Consider the following 22741-nt stretch of genomic DNA (forward strand, 5'->3'; position numbering starts at 1 on the left):
TGTGTGTGTCTGTTTGTTTGGGGTGACAAAAATCACAATAGGCAGCTTTATTTGTAGAATTTGATCCAAAAGTCCAAAAAAAAAAAATAAAGGAACTTGAATCTCTATTATGTTAGTACACAAAATAAACCAAAAATAACATCAACATTTACCATGAGATCATTTAAATGTATTTGCAAATGATCTGATAAGGGAAACATGATTTGCAACATGGGAAACTTCTAACAACCAAAGACTTGAATGCACTGCACTGTAGGTCATCTAGACTATGTTAGCATGAATGAACAAAGTGGTAGGTCCAAAATGCATTCCCCAAACACTTTTCTCAGATGCAGACTTTGATAACACTCTGTGGTAGAAAACATCAACTTCTGTTCGTCATTACATTGGATGGTCATTTTGTCCATTTTTCTCCTGTGATGATGAATCCATTTTAAATACTTTAATTATTATGAAAACACTCCAAATTCACAGAACAGCAGGCGTTTCCATCCTTGCATTTGCAGGTTGTACAAGGAGATCCAGCCATGTTCACACTGAGCTGCTAAGCCTTGAAATGCCACAGCCATCCAGGCAAGTTTTTCTGATGTCATAGGCAATGTTTTCAACTAGGTCACAGATACAGTGGGGACATCAATGCTTTTCCAAGATGGCTGTGTACTCACAGCTCAAATTGGAGTAAGTGGCCAGTAATCTACCTCTTCTTCCAGACACCAGCACTGCTGCCAGCTGTAAGTCCAATTGTCTCCACTTTGATAGATCTTGTGTCCATTTTGATCTAAATATAGACTTGTGACCCTGGTCTCACACTTTGGGCAACAGAAAAGGTCAACATTTGGATTCCAGCAATCATAAGCTGTCTATTGACAGAATATCTTTTGGTCCTTGCAGGAACAGACAGAACTGTTTTCTTTCAAGGTTCACACCTGCCTATTGCACTGCAGTTCTCCGTGGGGGCAGTCACCAGAGCAGAGGGCCCAGAAAGACAGAGGCAGTTGAATCCCCTTGCCAGGTTGATAGAGGCAGAATCCCTCCAACAGGTATGAGTTTTTATGGCACATTCATCAATGTCAATACAGGACTCCATCATCCTAAAAATTGCTTCTGCACTTACAGTGGTACCACCCTGGCAGGATAATACAACAGGAGTGGTTGTGGCACTCAATGATTCCCCCTGTACATTCATCAATATCTTTCTTGCAGTGGCTTCCTTTGACTCCAGAAGACAAACACATTTGTTTGGAGCCACGATATTCCATATCTGCTACCCTCTTGGCAGAATACTCTGCAGACAGTCCTGTTCCCCACTCAGCCCAGTTTGTAGGTGCAGCTGTGTCCCTGGACAGTATTGGTGCAGATGGCATGTTCATCACAGGTGTGCTGCCTGCAGCCACATTCATCCTATTTTGTACAGAAGTCATCCACACAAATGTATCTCGGGACACAGTCACAGCGATGTCACCCAGGCAAGTTGACACAGACAGCATTGGCGTGACAGTAATGCATTTTAGGTGCACACTCATCAATATTCTCATGGCAGGTAGAGTCTCTCTGGACACAGATGTAACTGTTCTTGCACTCATGAGAAGCTTTTGTATTCCAGTTTTTGCGCTGTAAGTTTTCACCACATTTAGGTCTGTCTGTACAAAAGTTATAACTTCTACTGCATGTGATCCTTTTCTGAGCAGTTCAAAAGAGGGAATGCTTCTGTAATTTTTACTAAAACTTCACCTCAGCATTCCCAGTAGCTTTTAGTTAAAATCCACTGGCCTTCTGCAAGAACTTTTCCTGTATAGATACATTTTGGTCAGCAGACTTTATAGCACTGGCCAGTAATGTGCATGGGGAGGGAGTCTGGGGAGCAACTGAGAGGGGGATGGGGCATCCTTCAATACTCCACAGCACCATTTGGCATGTTCAGTTCCTGCAGTGTTCACCATCAACCCAAGAGACTTGATCTCTACAGAAAAGTCTACTCACCTGGCAGATCTCACAATGACAGTTTTCCAGTTGACTAAGTCTTGCTGTTGCATAATTTAGTTTTGTAGGCATCTTGGCCAAAAGTTCCTGAAAGTCCATTACTCCTTGTACCAAGCCTAAGAAATCACTGCAAGTTGGACAAGTGTGATTCAGGTTCAGACACTATGTTACATATGCATTTGGCATAAAGATGATATTCCCATCTTGGATGATTCCCTTGAATAAGCCTTGCTTTTGGTTTCACTGACCAACATGACCTTGTGCCATTGTCCATCTACCATCCAGTATGAAAGTGTTTCAGTCCCGGGCTTCCCGTTATGTAAAAATAGTGTTATTGGATCTCATCCCTCAGACTGTTGCTCTGCAGTTCAAAATAGCTGTGTTCCAGTTCTCAAATGGACAGTATCATTCCTAAAGTCAATGTTTTCTGCTGTACAGTGGCCAAGAAGAACAGCTCTTATTCCAGAAGAGCTGAATTAATTTCTTACTCACATGAGGGACTGCATAGATCTCTCTTTGTATATCTTGCCTTCTACAGGTTTCTTTGGTTCTTGTCCCTTTCCTAATCTTCAGAGTCAGCAGTGTAGCATCTTAGACTCTCTGCTTCTATCTTCATGCTGTGCCTCTATCTTGTCTTCACTATTTAACAATAGTTTCCAGTTTCATCCAGAATATTCTCAGAGAATGTGTACACCCCTATTTTTGGTAGAATGCCTGATCATTCCTCAGGGTCAGTCAGAAGAACAAAAATCACAGTAGGTATTTTGAACAAAATGGGGTTTAACCCTGGGAACTAGAGACTTACCGAACCATCTGAAGGGCTAGGAGAGCAAATGTCAGGGAAACCCCTGCAAAATTTCAGGAAAACTAGAAGTACAAGGATATTAGGAAAGCTACCTCCATTGACCTTAGCTGCTTCACCAAAGTGAGTGTTTCTCAGAGAGGAGGATGTGTGGAAGTCACTGGCAAAACTTCACAGTAACCATCTCCCAGTCCTGCCTGCCCATGGCTGCCACTGAGGAATAAGGGATTTTTCCCCCATTTTATATTTCAAGGAAAAACCTCTCATTGGAGAATCCTACCTAAAATCTGCTGGCTAGGGATTCTGGCAAAGGTAGTTCCCAGGATCCTCCCCTGCAATGGAAGGGAGAATTTAGAAAGAGGGTGGGCATGAAGCTGAGTTGAAATATACAACCACGCACATGTAGATTAGGCATATTGTAGGCTCTGTGAGAAAATGTTGTATGTCTATAAGCCTCAGATACTCAATTTTAATTTTGTACTCCCAAATAAATTTTCAGTTAGACTTCTAGCATTTGTGTCTTGAATAATGCTTTCTTTCACCAGAATCAGAAAGTACTTAAGGAGTTCAAAGGCAACTAAGCTCTAAAAAATATTGAGAGACTGAATATACAAATGGAAAATGGATAGGCCATATATGAAAATAGAACTTTGACTCACAAACTATACCGACCTGCCCAGAAAACCAACCTTCTATATACAGTAAACAACCCAGGAAGCCAGGCAACTGTAAGTCAGACTTACAGGAAGCCAGATTGCTATCTCTAGTGACAACCCAGGAAGCCAAATTATAACATCTGTAAAAATCAGCCCAAAATGGTCAGGACTTGATTAATAACTGACAGCTTCCCTGCTTTTTGTCCCCACTTTCAATTTAGGACCAAGCAGAGAAAGTCAAGTACAGACCCCTAACCAATCACACAAGATGCCCTGCTTCTAGGTAGCCTGCCTGCAGTTTCTCCACGCCAAAAAGCTCCAACCAGGACACACCCGAAGGCTTTCCTTCTGTTCACTCTGAAGCTTTCCCAACTTTGCTTTTCTAATTTGGTTGATCTTCTTTATTTATACAATATTGTTTAAGCTAGGATTTGATCTAAAAAGAAACTATTTTGTGAGGGAAATAATGCATGAACTTCTAGGCACCAGTTTTCTCATACGGAGCAGGCACTATGGGACAATGGTTAAATGCTTGAGTTCTAGAATCAGAAAACCAGACTTAACTCATATCATTTTCTCTGTCTAGCAGTATTTTTTAGGGTTGTTAAGAGGATCAAACTAGGTTATGGTTGTAAACTACATTATCTAATTTCATATTATTATTATTATTATCTTCTTTTTTCAATCTCATGAACCTCTATCCTGTTCCGCACATAAATTATCCCTTGATTCAGCATCCTTCCTCCATCTGATCCTTCCTTTAGCTCACCTAACAGGAAGCAACCAAATAAATCTTCCTCAACTGTTATCATTTCATTCCCCTACTCAAAAAACTCCAGGGCCTTTAAGGATATCCATAAGCTACTTTCCACACTTTCTCAACACTCTCTCTGACAAGAATAACCTTTCACTCTAGCCAATGCACATATTCACTGGTCTAGAGATATCCCACAAAATCCCATGCAAATGACCATTTTCCCCTCCATTGCTCACATCTGAAATAAACCACACCTCCTTTCTCAATATCTGAATCTTCCATCTCATTTATAGTTCAACTCAAATCCTCTCTCTCCCATTAAGCCTTGTCAGACAACTGCATTCCAGAGCAATTTCTTCCTCTCTAGGGTACTAAAGCTTTTATTAGATACATTGAATCATATTCTGATTTGCAATAAATACAGCTTTTCACGTATGTGTATCAAAACCTCAGTGAGAAAATATTTCCAAAGGCAGGGACAGTAGTTTATACTTTTTGTGTATTGCCATATACTTAACCATAACAACTATAATTGTTGTTCAGAACTATGTTTCTGTTATTGTGCCAAATACTTCATTTTATCGGATTTAATTCTCTCCAGAACTCTTGAGGGAGGGGTTATAATTAGTCACTTATCAGGCAAGAAATTTTAAGCACAGAGAGGTTGAGTTATTTGCTCTAGGTCGCAGAATTAGTAAGATGGATTTGAACCACCTAGGCATCTCTGACTCCACAGCTTAAATGCTATTAATAACATTTTGTGGATTGGTTAAACATACTGCTTTATGAAACCTTACTAGATATACATATAAATTTCCTCTCTTTATTTCTAGTGTCTCCTTGGGAAACCCAAACATGGGATACGTTTTGGAGATCATGTATTTCTACAGTACAATCAACTTCCTAAGACATTTTTCTTCGATCTGTGATAGAAACCTTGAAATAATCAGAAAGGCATGAAAAAGTACATTTACTTTCACCATGTAGGTTGTTCAGAATGAAACACTGTAGAACAAATCACATGAGGCCATGCAACATCTTTTTATTTGCCATTTATTCCTATTTTAAGCAGAATTTGGGTGCCACTATTCACCCAAAATTTTTAGGTGGGTTTTAGGATACATGTCTTACGTCCCAGCTAAAAAGAAGAATAGTTGTTATTTATAGCATTCCAATAATATATGAAGAGCAAAACTAATGTAGAATTTCAAATATTGAATATTCCATAAAGCTTTATCATGAGAGGATATTTTTAGTTTTTTGATTCATTTGTTTTATACCTTGTCTCTCACAATAATCTTGGTATACATTCAATTTTTAAAATGGTGTGGGGAGGTAGAAGCATGGTGCAGTTGGAAGAAAACCTTGTCGAAAGTATCTTACAGTTTTATTTACTTATTTATTTTTTTAAGATTTTATTTATTTATTCGACAGAGATAGAGACAGCCAGCGAGAGAGGGAACACAAGCAGGGGGAGTGGGAGAGGAAGAAGCAGGCTCACAGTGGAGGAGCCTGATGTGGGGCTCGATCCCACAATCCCGGGATCACGCCCTGAGCTGAAGGCAGACGCTCAACCGCTGTGCCACCCAGGCGCCCCTATCTTACAGTTTTAAATTCTTTAATCAGAGAAGCATATGAATTCTCTTGAGTCTTACTGAATTTTAAAAAATTTTAATTTTAAACCTGACCATTCAAGAATATTAAACTAACTTGGCTCTTTCAGCAGGCAATCCATGATAAAGGAAAGCTGGGAAAATCCAATCCTGACAAAGAAATTCTAATTCAAAGAGGGTAATGTTAAATAAAGATCTTTCTCAAAATACACTTAAAGTATAAAGAGGCCATATCTTTATTTTATTCTTGTTTGTTCTATAAAAATACAAAGTATGGAAAGGAAATGAAAATTTCAATCAACGTTCAGTGGTAATTAAAAGCAATTGTAGTCCTCAGGCTGTTTCTTTACAATATGATCCAGTGATCAGAAGGAATTGGAAATGATTACATTTTAACTAGAAACACATTTCTGTCCAGAACTGAGCTTCGAAGCATGAAACAGACACAGTGGTGGCCCCTGTTTGTGTTTCCATCTGGGGCTCTAATTTGAACTTCAGTGATTATTCTGCCAGACTTCTGGCTGTGCAAAGATCCAGAAAGTCAAAGCCAGCATATTCTTGAATGCTGTTTCACGCAAAAAAATAAAATTGCACCAATTACCATGTTTGCATTTTGTAGAATGGCTCTATTTAAATCGATTATAGGTTAAACAAGAGCGTTTGTAAAATTCACAGCTCAGAGTTAATCTGGCTTTATTCCAGGGCACCCAATCTGAAAAGTAAGTGATTGCAAGCACTCTTGGAAAAAAAGTTAGCAATGGCCTATAATGGAAAACAGTCTGAAACAATTAATTTAGTCTGCTTTCAAATTAGGAAATTCATCCCATCACTGGTCTTTCATTTGAAAGATTTCTTCAGATCCCATTAAAAATGCTCATCTTTTTCTGGTATTCAGTTAGTGCTTCCAAAATGACATCCTCATCAGTGATAAGGATAAAAGTAATGAAAAATGTAATGCCTCATGCCAGGAATTACTTGGTCATAGAAAGCACCTGAAGGCTGTTGTAGTTGCTCTGACTTAACAGCTCCTGTTGCTGGGAATTCTGTTTTAATGGCCAGGAGAGAATGATGAAGTCATAGAAGTCTTGGGAGGAGAAAGAGGATAACTTTGTGGTCCCTAAAGAGCTTGGCAACTTACTATATTTGACGTGAAATGTATAGTCCTTTTATTTTCTTGTTCTAAACACACAAGAATCTTTTTGATCAATGAATCTCTGCTCCTGATTCTTATTCTAAGAATCTAATCATTACTTAGAACTTTTATATAAAGTTTTAAAGAATATGATGTCATTCTTGGGGTTTTCAAAATTTCTTTACAAGGTATGAAAACTGAATGCCTATAAAATAACAGAGTAAGATCTTCCTACCTCTATCTATAATCATTGAGAGATGTTTTATTACCAAAACACTTTCCTCAGGAAGATAAAGGGGAGAAATGCTTTAATGGTAAAAGCAAATTATGATTCATAGGAACAAGTTAGATGCTCTCAGGTGGCATATTCTTTTCATTCATTTCATTTCACTTCACAAATACCTACATAATGCTTCCTATGTTCCAGGTACCATTCTCAACACTTTACAAATATCAGTTCATTTAACTCATACATCAACACCATAAAGCAGGTACTATTATTAATCCCACTCTACAGTGAACACTGAAAGAGAGGTTAAGTAATTTGCCTAAGATCATATAGTTGGGGAGACAAAATGAAGTTCTGCAGTCCATCTCATGTTTATAAGAAACTCTGATGGTGGAACAAGCACAAGGCCCACATAGACCGTCAACAAAAGCTGTTCAATGGCGTGGACTTTGAAAGCAATTGGTAAGGTCATTTTGTATTTGGTTGTATGAATTTTATAGCTTAGAGGTGGTTTTTCATATTTGTCATGTAAAGGGTAAAATTTTCATATGCCATCATAAAATCTCTAGCTGTGTATGATGAGGAAAATATACATAAGTCAGATGACTTGTCTGTCTGGCTTTTCTTATCAGCATGTGATACCAAGGCTAGATCTTTAAAATATAATGCTAAGATAAAAAAAGAAAATTATATATATGTATATAGATATAAATATCCATATATATATATATATATATATATATCATAGTACCATTTATGTAAATCTAAAAATATATGCAATATAAAACCATAATATGTGTTTCACAAGTAGATACACAAACCCAAAAATGGATACATAGCAAACACATTAGAAGAGTTTAAATAAAACAGGAGCAGAGCTTTACAGGGATCATTAATCATAGACTGAGATTTGTGATTAACTCAATTCCCTGCCCCCAAGGTCTGAGGCGAGGAGAAAGCATTTATCTATTTATCCATGCATGTACAGAGTCCTCTTATCTATGTATGCATTCATGCCAACCAGAGAAAGTGAGACTGTTTTCTATGTTGCTGATCCTCATTAGATTATTTTATTATATAATAATTATTAACCCTTGATAGCAGCAGTTCTCCCACACTTTGGGCTCAGGATACTTTACGTAAATTATTAAGGACTGTAAAGAGTTTACAGCCTAAAGAGATATGTCTATATCAATTTATGTCTATTGATACTTATCATATTAGAAATTAAGCCTAGGAATATTTAAATACTTATTAATTTAAAAATAACAGGGGCAACCTCATTACATGTTAATATAAATAACATATTTTTAATGAAAAATAATTATATTTTCCAAGACAGAAAAATCTAGCAAGAAGGGAGTCATTTTTACACACTTTTGCAAATATCTTTGATATTTGGATTAACTAAAGATAGTTGGATCCACATATCTGCTTCTGCATTCTATTTTTGCCATGTGTTGCTTTGGTCGAAAATATAAAGAAAATCTGGCCTCACACAGATGTGTAGTTAGAAAAAGAAAGAATGTTTTAATGGTCTTTCAGATAATTGTGGATCTTATTTTTTGATATGACACCAAAACTTGACAAGTTATTAATGGTTATTGCAGTGTGGAATCAGAAACTAGATCAATGAACTTTTTGTACTGTGTTACATTAAAATTCACTGGTGTATGTTATATTTTGAATGGATCTTTTACACATGCATGCTTTGTAACAACATGCATTGATCATTTGAAAATTACAGGTTCACTGAGTTATGCAGATCTTCCAAATGTTGACACATTTCATTAATCAAGGTCAAAATATCACATTAGTTTATATCCACGTAATAAATGCAAATCTCATCCTAAAAGTCCCTTTTAAATTTGGGGAAGCTTCAAGCTCACAGTGGTAGATACAAATTTTTCCAAAATTTGAATTTTCATTTGAAGGCTTAAATGTTATCATTAGCACTTAATAGCAATTATTTTCCTTAAAGTGACATACCCACTTCATTCATTTTTTTAAAAAGATTTTATTTATTGATTTGAGAGAGAGAGCAAGAGTGGGGCGGCGGGGACAGAGCGCAGAGGAAGAGGGAGAAGCAGTATTCCCGCTGAGCAGGGAGCCTGAAGCTGAGCTACATCCCAAGACCCTGAGATCATGTCCTGAGCCAAAGGCAGATGCTTAACTGACTGAGCCACCCAGGTTCCCCCTGCCACTTCATTCATTTTTGATAAAATGATAGTTCGTAGACATTCGTTTAAGTAAAAGTGTTACTCAGCCTGGAACTCAAACAATGGCTTTTCCTATAGACAAATATTGTACTTTGGTATGCAGAAGATGTACTTAATATGTACAGAATATTTAAAAGACACGTAGTCAAGGGCTGAAATTTCATAAATTTTCACTGCTTTGTCAAGGACAGTCTTAAGTAAGACTTTTTTTTTTTTAACAGTGAATACATGGCAACAAAGAACACAATGTCTGATGCTATCTTCTTGATTCCTGCAAAGACACCAGCTGATTTCCCTACCACCGGGACATAGTAAATAGAAAATAACATCTTACCTTCATTATGAAAATAGTTTTGATGTCACCGGATCTGCTGGGGTCCAAAGACTGCACTGCTACTCTACAACATGAGATCTATTCAAACTCAGCACCTAAAGAATTTACATGCTAAATGTATCCTAAAATACCTAATGAAATCTGGATCAGGTACTTCCTGAGTTTCAAATAAGAATGAATCCAGAGTTTTCCAGACCATCTGTTCCTTAATTAATCTTGTTTGCCTTAGTAATGTTTGGAGCATTGATTTTTAAAAAGACAAACATTTAAGTGAATTTTCAAACTTTCTTAACTTCCTATTCCCAAGGACTTCACAGCTTCCCCAATCAGATTACCGGTTAAATCAGTGCATAATTCTTTTGCTTTATGGCTTATTCAGAAGGTGGTTCTGAGGCTGTTTCAGACCTGAGCTGGGTCACTGATCAATACTTAATCAACTCACACACTACAATTTACTAAATTGATTTTTTGGAGTTGTCCGTCTAATTCTGGTTCCCAGTCCACCCCTACCACACTGAAATCTGCAGAAACACAAGTATTTCTTGCCACAAGTATTCTAGTTCTTGCCCTTGAAACAGACTCACAGGCTCCTGAAATTGGTACTCTGAGGACATTTTGTCTGTTTCTGCACCCTCCTCCTCACCACCCACCCTTTCCTTTTAGTGGTTATGGAGTGTTCTTTTTTAGTATCAGCCAGGTAAGGAAAGTACGAGTGCCTTATAATGTATATAATACATCAAGAACACGAATAAATCCTAGCTCACATTTAGTCAGTGAACACTTCTTGATAGCCTCATGAAGACACTGGACTGATGGAGGGGATTTGGGAGTAGGAAGAAGAGCAACATTATAAAGAAGGTGAAGTTATCGTGCTTAGCCTCCATAAACTGAAAACGTGTTTAAGAGAAACAGCTCAGACTCATGTGAAGGGCAATAATGAATGGAGCCTATATCCAAAGAGAAGTCAAATGAACAAAGCAAGTCAGTGCTGTTCCTACAACTCCAAACCCACTCCTGGTTGAATGGCCTTTACTTGATGTTCCTTCAACCTGCAAACTTCTTCCCACTTTATGCATCTCTCTGCTCAAATGTCACTTTAGCAGGGGGGACTTCACCCTATCTAAAATAAGATCCCCCATTATCTGTTTCCTTCCCTGTTTTATTTTTCATCACAGGAGCTATCACATCTGACATATTATATATTATTTCTTTGCTTGATATTGTCTGTTTCACTTCATTTCGGTGTAGGTTCCCAAGGGCAAGGACTTATTTGTTCACTGCTGTATCTCAGGGCCTAGATAGCTCTTGGTAGGTAATAGGACACAATAAGTATTTGCTGTTTGAATGAATAAATGAGTAAATGCTATAGAAGCTCAGAGTGGGGAGAAGTACCAGTACTACCAGTGGTACCTTTAGTACCAACAGTACCAGTGGTACTAACCAGGTGGTAAGGAAACATTTTGTAGTCTGAGGTTTGAGTTGGGCCTTGAAGGATGTTTCTCATCTGTAGGGCCAATGAGCAGAGTAGTCTACTTGTCTTATAGGACTCAAATGAGATGCCATCTTCTCAAGTAAGCCTTGTTGGGGCTCTAGGACTGGATGACTTGCCACTGTTTTGGGTTCCCATAATTCTCCATGTTCTCCCCTATGGTGGAGTTCACTCTAGTGTATTTTATCTCCTATTACTTGTCTGGCTACCCTAATAGAATACTAGCTCTGGGATGACAGGGGCAATGCCTTATTCATAGTTGTATATTCAGCCATAGCATACATCTTGCTACCCCCTAAAAATACTAGTTGACTGCATAATTTATTAAGCTAAGCAGCAAGCTCATGTAGAGGAGTGGGAAAACATAATATGGGCCAAACCATGGTTTGTGGAGCTGAGACATGGAATATGGGTTTTAAGCAGGGAGATGCTATGACAATCTATTGTCTTAGCAAGGTCAATATGAGCATGTGTCCATGATGAAGCAAGTGAAAAAACAATTAGTCCAAAAGACAAATTATAACCATATTGCAATGCTCTAGGCACAAAATAATAAAGGGCTGGACCAGCCTGGTAGCAATGAGAATGTTCATGAAGAAACACATGTAGCCAAATGTCACTGATTTGATGTTAAGAGCAGCCATGGAAGAGTGCACATCTTAAGCCTGGATGACTATGAAAGGCTGATGCAGTCACTCTAGCCCATGTTCCAAATCTTCAGCCTCTTAAGAAAAGAATTTTTGGCAAACTATTCACTGTAATGGCACAATTTCCTTATTTTAGTATACTTAATGGTAGACTCTGTCAGAGTTCATTTATACAACCTATACTCTGATAGTAAGCTTTTAAACAAAACTCAAAAATTCTAAGATTAAATTTCTTTCCTGACTGCCGACAGTTATCTATAAAAAGAAGTTAACTTGTAGGAGATACAGGTAAAGATAATAAAATATTAAATTTCATCAAATTCTTCTTTGGAAGTATCACAGAATTCGGAGCTTCAAGAAACCTCAAAGCAGCTAAAGCAAATAGGATTTCTTTCTCCTGAGAATTATCTAAAACTGCATATGGGCTCAGTGACTCATGGGCTAGGCTAACGCAGGGGGTAGAGGGATGGGAGCACAAGTACCAGATTTTTTCTCTTCCCGCCTTAGAGGTTTGGTCTGGTGCCTTCTTTTTTTGCAAATAAGAAAGTTGCAGTAAGCTGGAGGAAAGTGATGAGCTACCCAAGGTCACAGGGCTGATCCGAGGCATAATTAGATCTGGAACTCAGATCTCCTGACTTCCAGGAAAGAAGGCAGAGTGAAAAAAAAAATTAAAAACAGTACTTCTTAATAGGAATAGGTAAGCTTCAGAAACCAAGGAACAAATTTGGTCTTCTATATCTCCTCCCCAGCAGAGGAAAATAAGCAAAGAATAATCAGAAGTATTTTGGAGGTGATAATAGGATATAAAAAATCTGAAATGCTAGAAAATCCATAGGAAGAAGTGGTTCAAAGGTAAGGTCACAACTGATTTTATACCAATTTTCTCCTCTGAATCTGGATCTCTATCATTGTCATTTGTATTTTTCTAATCAAAAGCATATATAGTTTAGGATTAGGATATTAGACCTATCCTTTCCATGTTTGGTGCAGTTGTACTTTTCAGCTTCAGACATGAATAGATCCAGGGGTTCATATGACATCATCTTAATTTAGTCTTGTTTTTCCTTCTCTCATTTCTGCTTTTTTTCTTCTTTCAGTTTTTAGATCTCTTCACATGGTGGCATATTAGCCACTATCCTATCTTCTTAAGAACCACAGCCAAAGATCTGTTTTCAAAGTTGCAACAAATCCCTCCCAAATTGAATTTCATTGGCTTTTATTATGTCCTGGGGCCTTCTATGAACCAATTATTGTGATTAAAGGAGTGATAATTGACCAAACATGGGTCATGTACCCACAGACGGAATGAGTAGATGGGCCAACTGCATCCAAATTTCATGGACCTTAGTGAGAAAGAATAGTTTTCCTAGAGAAAAATCAGTGTGCTCTTAGCAAAAAGAGAGAAAATAGGTGTTGGGCGCACCTTGATGGCAGCTGTCCACTATACCAACTAAGCCTAGTTCAAGTCAAAGTGGATTCTCTTGAAGGAAACGTGACTGGAATTGGGACTGGAATGTTTTCATGAAATGAAGCAACTATACTGGTTCTGTTCTACCTCTCTTCCTTCTTTTCTTTTCTCTGCATATCCTTTCTATTCTTTCTGAAATATTTGTTCAGCTTAAGCATAGTGTTTACTTTCTCCTAACTAGCCTGTCAGGGCTTCAACTTGGTAATAGCATCTCTCACTGTGCTCTTTCAGCTTCTGAACTGGCTGCTAATTGCCTCATTCTCATTAGTTTCCTAATTCCAAATTCCTAAGAAAGGAAACTGCTTCAAACCATTGCGTGCCCATGTCAAAGGTGATATGCCACAGGCTAGACATTACAATCTATGGATTGCCTACCAGTCCAGTGCTAGTTCTTATTCTAATCAGTTTAATGAGAGTGGGAAGAAAATGTTCTTAACCCTCTTGGCCAGATCATAGGCAGTCAAATTTCCTTTAGCAAAGTGAGCCAGAAGAACAGCATTTGTTATCACAGTACTGACCTAGTAACTTCACTTTCCTACTTTTCAAATCAATTACTTTACATCTTCTAGTACCATCTCATCACCCACTCTCACTGCATTCTTCCCTGGGAAAACATGCAATGAAAAGGGACTTACTTTATTTTCCCAACCCCAAATCCACCAACCCACATTCCTATCTAAGGCTGCACCCATCACTTGTGCTCTGAATCCTATCCCACTCCCCTTCCCAAGGATTTTCTTCTAACCATTATCAGTTTCCTAAAATATATTATGTATTTCTCTATGACTTTATTATCCGTGTCTTTCAATATATGTCTTTCCACTAGAAAATCAGGTCCTTGAAACAAGGATGTTGTGTTTAATTTAACACTATTCCCAGCACCTAGATTAGTGATCCACAATTAATTTTTGTTGTTGGACTAATTTGAGCGTGGCAGCTGCTCAATAAAAAGAACTTCTCTTTCTCTTGTTCCCTTCCTTTAAATTTATTCTGCATTTATTTGAGAATAATTTCTGTTTAGAGGAACTTTACTATAAACAAAATACAGATAAAAATCTATTTGATAGAAAAGCATCTTTATGTTGTTAATCTTGAAGATAACTGACACACTGATGTGTATATGTTTTCCAAAAAGATGTATGTGTTTTCCTCATGTATTTTTCAAAACCTGCATAGCTTAATCAGTTAAGTACAGAATGCCCTCAAATTGAAGAGCTTTCTTTTATGTGTATTTCAGGAATAAAATATGAAATGAAATGAAAATGAAAAACTCTCTAGGAGCTTACAATCTAGTAAGATAACCAAAGTTATGTATGGAAGGATGGTTTTTGTACTTTGGCTTATAAAAGGAAAGATTTGAAATAATCTAAATCCTTATCCAAATACTAGTCAAATAAATTGTAATTGGTGAAGAAGACTATTTATTGCAGCACTTCTGTAATAGCAAAAGACTAGGAAGAACCCAAATGCCCATTAATTGTGGACTATTTGAATAAGCCTAAAGTAACACCAATGAAATGAGTACCAGGCAGCTGTGATTACAAAGATATACCATTAAATGAGAAAAGCAATGTGTATAGTATGTGTATTCTATGCCATTTTATAGCTAAGGAATACAGGGACAATATATATACACACACAAGCACACACATTTATCTTTTTTAAGAAAATATCAAGATAAACCAAAAGCTAATAACAATGATTACCTTTAGGTGAAAATGGGAATTAGGTAAAGGGTTAGAGATGAAAGTTAGATTTTTCAAAATATTTTGTAGATTTTACTTTGGAAACAAATAAATGCTTTACATAATCCTAAAATAAAAAAACTTAAATACAGCACCCTAAAATTAGAAAGCTAAAAGAAAATAATAACCAATTTCTTTTTTTTAGTCTGGCATAAACACCCAGGAAAGAGTTATTTCAAAGTGACTTTAAAATGGTAATTTTTCTGTATATCCTTGGTAGGATATAGTCTAAATAGGACATAAATAAATGCAAAAAAAAAGTCTTCCAAATAATAAAAATTCTACTCAATAATCATAATATTAATATAACATATTGTTCCTCTGAAATTATTGTAAGATAAAACAAATAAATAATTATATTATTCCATTTAAGAGCCGAGGTTTTTGGTGAAGGTGGAATAAGACAAATATAAATCAAATAAGTAAAAATCCTGTAACCAAAATTTGATTTGTAAATATTAGTATAGACTTCTCAACTATTTTCATAGCTTTGACTACTGAAAAGATCTAGAAACAATGGTCCACTCAGCAACTAGACTGGAGATTCTAAATACCATTCTCCATTAAAAGGAACTTTGGAGAAATGGCAGATTCCAGATGTAGGGCAGGAAATATACAAATATGAACATGGAGCATCTTTTTGCTCTCGTACGTCCTGAAAAGAACTCAGAAACTAAGTTGAAGATGTTCTCACCACCCAAAGACAGGATGAATTGAGCATAGAAAGAAAAAAATAATAGCAGTAGACTACAAACATAGTAAATATGTTTTAAAACCATAAAATAATACTTTTATAATACTTTTACAATAATACTTTTAAAAAGTCCATTGGTGAACTTCACCAGGTGTTGGTTTTCTCTTTTGCAAAGAGAATCTCTTAGGAATTAGCTCATTATTCTGATTGATAAAGGAAAGAATCAAGCATTTATATGCCTTTCCTGTAATTCACGGTAAGCAAGTAAATAGTTGATGTAGAAAAGCTGTCCTTTATAGAAAGAATTCCAGCTAATAAGTGAAGAAGTAATTATAAAATTGGATTATCTCAATTTTGTAACCCCTAATGAGATCATTGATTTAGGTAGGGATCATAAATATTTGCTAAAATGGCTAGGTGGAAATCTGATGAGATGAAAAAATTTGGCTGACATTACTTAAAAAATCAATGGATCACAAAAAGAGAGACAACTAAGCACAGGTCCTTCCTGATATGATGCAATAAGAAGTAGACAACCCTATCTCTGAGGTATTCCTGCAAAAAGGAAAAAAAATTAAATGTGATTCTGATCAATTTATAGAAATATAAGGGACTGAGGAACTCTATAAATGACACCACAGGAACACAAATTAGCAAAATTCACAATATGAGATTTCTATAAGTTTTCTCAATAAATGCAAGAAAAACAAACAAAAAGATGAGCCTATATATTAAAAGAACACTGGAGTTATAACAACAAAATGCAATATATAAGCCCTCTGGGATCCTCATTAAACATACCAACTGTTAAAAAGCAGAGAGAAAAAGATAGAATAGAATTAACATATCATATTCTCAATACCATTATTATTTTTTTTTCAGAAGTGATATTATGTTTGGGAACATGTTTTTTAAAAATCCAAAGAATCCTTATCTTGCACGAGTTCATAATGTAGTATTTACAAATAAGTGAGATGATGTTTGAGATTTACTTCAAAATAATCTAGCATGTAGAAGGGAAGGGAATGGTGATAGAAGGGGAGATGAAACAGATTGGCCTTATGTTGACATCTGTTGAAGCTGGGGGAAGGGAGCATGTCAATTCATAATAGTATTATCCCTACTTTTTATATGTTTGACAATTTCTATAACAAACATTTGAAAAAGTTATCTCAATATCTTTATTCCATTTTCTTTCAGTTCTTTCTGGAAAACTATAACATGACTCATGGGCAATGAAAATCCCTTTTCAGAACAATATGAAATCTTAATGAATTCCACAAGCATTAAATCTTCTCTACCCTCCATCAGTTATTTTAAAAGAACACTATTTCACCCATCAACTGACATGAAATATTTATATAATAGACCCTTGACTAGAAGGTTTTGATTTCGCATGAAGGAAATACAATAATTTGAGTTAGAAAAAAATATGGATTTTTTTTTTTAAAAACACAGATTGGTTTCCTCTAAGGTAACATCTATTAATTTGACTCTCAGTAGGACTAAGGTATATTTTACAATTTGCCAAACATCTGTCACTATATAGTGAGTAAAATTTTGATTTTTTTCCTGTACAATCAAAACAATAGACTGCCTTTCTTTAGACTGAAATCAATACCCTAAATCCTTCCAATCTTCTTTTTTTTTTAAAAGATTTTATTTATTTATTTGGCAGAGAGAGAGAGACGGAGGGAGCACAAGCAGGAGCAGCAGCAGAGGCAGAGGGAGAAGCAGACTCCCCACTGAGCAAGTGGCCTGATATGGGTCTCGATCCCAGAACCCTGGAACCTGAGCTGAAGGCAGCCACTTAACTGACTGAGCCACCCAGGTGCTCCCCAGTCGTATTTTCTACAATAAGTCTGTCACCTGTCCTATGCCTGAGTTGACAATGGCTTGGCCTTTCCCAACCAAATAGACTGACATCATCATCTTGAATCACGAAGATATCTCAACTCTCCTAGGTAAATATCAGAATAAAATGATTCAAAAGAATGAATGCACTGCAGCAACTAAGGGTAACTAAAACTTTTCACAGTTCCACATTTCTAGCAAGCAGAAAAATAAAGACAACACTTAACAAATAAAAGATGAAAAAGAAATGGGATGTTACCACCAATACGCTCAGAGCAACTCCTAAAAATTGCGTATGATGTCTGAATGAAGGCAGAGATATTTTTTTATATACAGAGATTATGTGCATGTACACATGTATATATGTTGTCATAGTACAGTCAGTATCACAGAATCCCTGAAAGTTCTGCCATGGTTTATGCTGAAAAATCTTAGAAAGGCAATGCCCCTATGCTACTCTATAAGCAATACAACACTATGTTGAATAGTCATAGATCCAGGGATCTGACTGCTTGGGTTGAATTACCAACTTTATATGAACTAACCATGTGGCTAGGGGTGTATTACTTATCTGTCCTAGGCTTCAGCCTTGTCACCTATGAAATGAAATTATTTAGCCTTGAGACATAATATCACCTTCTTGCCAGGTTTTTGTGAAGATTTTTTTGATGAACACTTACTGAATGAACCATGCACAGCATGGCCCTGTTAATGACGCCCTGCATTTGCTGCACAGTTACTAAAGGGCAAGGCCCCATCATGCTGGCATTTTAAGTCACTGTATTTGGGTTGAACCTCTTCTTGTCAACACAATATCTGTCATTGTCCAGTCCATCATCCATTGATTACTTTCTCCATGATAGCAGAATCCTGGCTTTTAGTGGGGCACATTGTCACCTGGAGTAAAAGACTACACTTCCCAATCTCCTTTGCTGCTGGGAGTGGCTACCCACCTATGTTTCAGACAATGAGAATCAACTGGAAGTGTATGGGACATCCAGGAAATTTTCTTGTAGGGGGTGTGTCAACTCTTCCTTCTTCCATCCTGCCTCCTGGAATGTGGATGTGATAGCTGGAGCTAGGTGCCACCTGGACCACAGAGCTATATCCTGAGGATGGCAGAGTAAATGGACAGGTGTCCAAAAACTGTGTAACTCTAAAGCTGCCTTACCAGCCCAGGACTTCTCACTTCCAGATCTTTTCATGGGGGTGATACATAAAGTTCTGGCTGATTTTTTTTTTTAAGATTGTATTTATTTATTTGAGAGGGAGAGAGAGAGAGCACGTGCAGGGTGGGGGTAGAGGGAGAAGCAGGCTCCCTGCTGAGCAGGAAGCCCAATGAGGGACTTGATCCAGGAACTCCAGGATCTTGACCCAAGCTGAAGGCAAGACGCTTTACCGACTGAGCTACCCAGGTGCCCCAAAGTTCTGGCTGATTTTAATCACAAGGTTTTGATTTGTTTCATTATTTTTGTTGTTGTTTTGTTTATTATGTGCAGTCAACCAAGCCCTTTAGATATGGTCAGAGACAACAAACATTGGCTGAAAAATACATTTCATTTGTCAATGTCTGTGCAAATCCATATGCAAGTGAGAGGAGAAACACAGACTTGCAGAAGATGCTTATCTGAGATCGTGACAGATTAAGAAAATATATCAACCAAGTAAAGAAATAAAGGCATACAATTTTGGGAGGATTATGAAAATCAATATATGGCTCTGAAGCATCGTTAATGTATTACAGTGTAAATAGTATACAGAAATTCTTAGGAGACTTCAGAGAAAAGCAGTGGATAAAGTGAGAAGAAATAACATCTGGAGATATTGTAAATGGCTCTGGAATGGGGAAAAGTTTATGCAATTTTTGGGGCATGAGAGTGAGCCAAAGTATTTTGGCTGCTGAGCACTGAAAGTCAGTAATGTATAATAAGTGAGAGCCACTACACCAAAATTGTTCCTAGAATGAATCCACTCTGAATTTAATATGGGAAACGTTCCCATCCATACTGAGAATTATTAATTTCATGGCAACCTTTCTTATTTTGTGTGTTTCACCGGTTATGGGTCAAGGCATGCACACTGATTTATGTTCCAAGAAATTGTTGGTTTTCTCTTTTGCAAATGCAAACCTAATGCAATCAGCACTAAAAATCCTGTCATTCTGGTTGACCTGGAATTGTCTGTTAGAAGCTGATTGATGGGTCTCATGTGCTTTGTGTAACAGCCAGAAAATGCTAAAACACTTGCCTCCACATTGTGGCTGATGCATCTCTTCAATAGTTGATTTTTTAATAGATTTTTAATTGTACAAAATATCTCGTATGTATATGCAGCCCCTTGGTATTTTCTTATTATATTCCAACCAATAAAGAACCTCCAGCATTCATCTGGTGCAGCCCCTGGTTCAGGTAGAAGTCAAATTGAAAATGCTGGGTCTGGTGATTATCTATAAAGCTTTAAGGCAAAATTCCTCTAATACAGACCTCGTAACGAACTCAGTAGTCCAGTCTGTTATTTTACCGCTAAACTCGCTAGAAGTTCTTTATACAAAACTTATTGTTTTTTTTTTAAAGATTTTATTTATTTGACAGAGAGAGAGTGAGAGTGAGTGCATGCACAAGCAGGGGGAGCGGCAGGCAGAGCTAGAGGGAGAAGGAGAAGCAGAGAGAAGGAGAGGGAAAAGCAGGCTCCCTGCTGAGCAGAAAGCCTGACATGGAGCTCAATCCCAGGACCCTGGGATCATGACCTGAGCCAAAGGCAGATGCTTAGCCAACTGAGCCACTCAGGCACCCCCTTTATAAAAATTTAAAAATATATACTGTTTTAATGTACTCCTTTCCTCTTGTTTGGTCTTCTGTGGACACAAGGAATAGCTGATCAGAGTCTTCATGAACAGCTCTTCTTATTCGTGAAAATAAACCGGGTCATCCTTGATCTTCTTAAATCTGAACAGCTTCAGTTCTTTTGACTTTTTCATATATCATTTGCATATTTGTGATTCTCTTCTCAGTATCTGTTCCAGTTTCTCCACATTCTTTTAAAGGTCTGATGCCTCACACTGGACACATTGATCTGATAAGCTCTGACTAATATGAAGTATGAAGAATGGTCATTTCCCACATATGACATAAACTTGAATATTTATAAATAAAAATTAAATATTTACAAAATATACAAGGGATATATATATATATATATGGATTTTTCATCTTTAGCACACACGTGTGCACACACACATGCACACAAACAAACTTACACACCATATGGTCAGTGATAGAGCCAAATTTATTTTCTATATACTTCTCTTTAGATAGTGGTTCCTGACCCACATCTGTGGGTGAGGGTTTAAGATTGATGGGTTTAAGAATACAATTGCGACTTCATCCCTTTTAACCTCTATTCTGGTTTTGTATGTGCCACCTGGGTATATTGTAATAAGAAAGTTGTGAGCAGTAGCTATGGTTTAGAAGTATTCAAACAAGTGTGGAAACTATTTCTAGGGAAAGATGGGGAATACATAATATAAAATTGGCCTTTGGGAAAGTCTGATAAATTATGGTGAAGAGCTCCAAGGTAATTGAACATTTACTATGTGCCCAGCACAGGGCTCACCTAAGTCTTGCAACAAGTGCAAGAGGTAGATACTTTACTTTATTTTATAGAGGAGAAAAATAAGTTACAAAGATGTTAAGCAATTTCTCTGAACTAAACATGATTACAGCAGACAGGATTTTGACCCATGATTGTCTGACTCCTGGACTTGAGCTTTTAATCACTACATTAAAGTACCTATAAATATGGATATGTCTAAAGAAAGGAGAATTTGGGTAAAATTTCTCAAATTAGAGAAACTGAGAAAATCTAGACAATCTATAAGAACCAACCAGTAGTATTTTCTTCATCATTTAAGAGTTTCCATAAAGTGCTTACCTTTAGCTTGAAATAGTTTTGGTATTAATTCTAGAAGGATGGTGTTCATAGGCCACTTGGTTATTGTTTCATTGGGAACAGTAACTGGTTTTTTAACATGAGAGTTAAAGTGTTTTTTATAATTAATGTGGATGTAGACTTAGAACTAGCCTAGAACCTAGAGCCAGGCAGAGTGGAGAATTAGTGCTATATAATTACAAACACTATTTTAAAAAGGTAGAAGGGTCTGCTTATAGACATGCAAAACCTATTTGGAATTTTATTTTTTTAAATGTTTCCCAGATGGTTTGGCAAAGGAAAAGTGTATCTAGAGAAAGGATTGGAACAAGTGAGGCCAGATGTTAACATAAAGTTAGGGATGTCAGATTTACCAAATAAAAACACAGGGTGCCCAGTTGAATTTGAATTTCAGATAGACAACAAATAATTTTTTAATGTAAGCATGTCCCAAATATTGCATGTATACTCAGATTTAAAAATTATTCATCATTTATCTGAAACTCAAGTTTAACTGGCTATCCTGTATTTTGTTTTGTCTGGCCACTCTACAGTAGATGAATCCAGACATGGGTATATGAGGGTTCATTTTTCTTCATTCAACTTTTCTATTAGTTTGAAAAACTTTTAAATAAAAATATTATATGCTTTCCATATATTTATAGTATTTAATCATACTGTCAGCCTTCTCCACAATAATGACAAATTCTGTTGTGTAGGAAAGGGAGAATGATTTACATTCTAAAACTGCATTTACTCCATAAATATACTGGGGTAGGAGTGGGAGGGATGAAATTGGCAAGAGGGATTCAGTTATATAGCAAGCAGTCTGACTTGAAAGATTTTTTTGTCCCCATGGGCTCGTGACTCTCCTTCCCTGTCCAGAGACAACAGGGCAGCTTGGGGGCACCAAGAAGGAAAATGCCTGAGGACTCCATCAGCACCAGATAAACCAAGCAGATCAAAATAAGGCTCTAAAAATTAAACTGCCCTCGGAATCACAACAAACAACTAAATCAAGATCCATTTAAGTGCTAAATCTAAACCTGCTAAAATAGGAAGATTTAAATAGGATCCAGAGTCTCCTAACATAATAAACAACATGGCCAGGGAACAATAAAAAAAAATCACCTGTCACACCAAGAACCAAGAAAATCACAACTTGAATGAGAATATAAATGGATTGACACCAACA

At 36.8% G+C, this 22741-nt stretch overlaps 1 protein-coding gene and 1 pseudogene across 23 annotated transcripts in view; both read right to left on the bottom strand.

The window, feature by feature from the left end:
* LMNTD1 (lamin tail domain containing 1) overlaps positions 1-22741 on the bottom strand; it is a 475396-nt gene that overhangs the window by 238656 nt on the left and 213999 nt on the right. The gene's annotated exons all lie outside the window — the stretch shown is intronic.
* Positions 1-22741, bottom strand: part of LOC123801640 (protein kinase C-binding protein NELL1 pseudogene) — a 39073-nt pseudogene continuing 16332 nt past the window's right edge.

Source organism: Ursus americanus, chromosome 25 (assembly GCF_024610735.1).
Source record: "Ursus americanus isolate L20-20 chromosome 25, mUrsAme1.1.p, whole genome shotgun sequence".
Lineage (NCBI taxonomy): Eukaryota > Metazoa > Chordata > Mammalia > Carnivora > Ursidae > Ursus > Ursus americanus.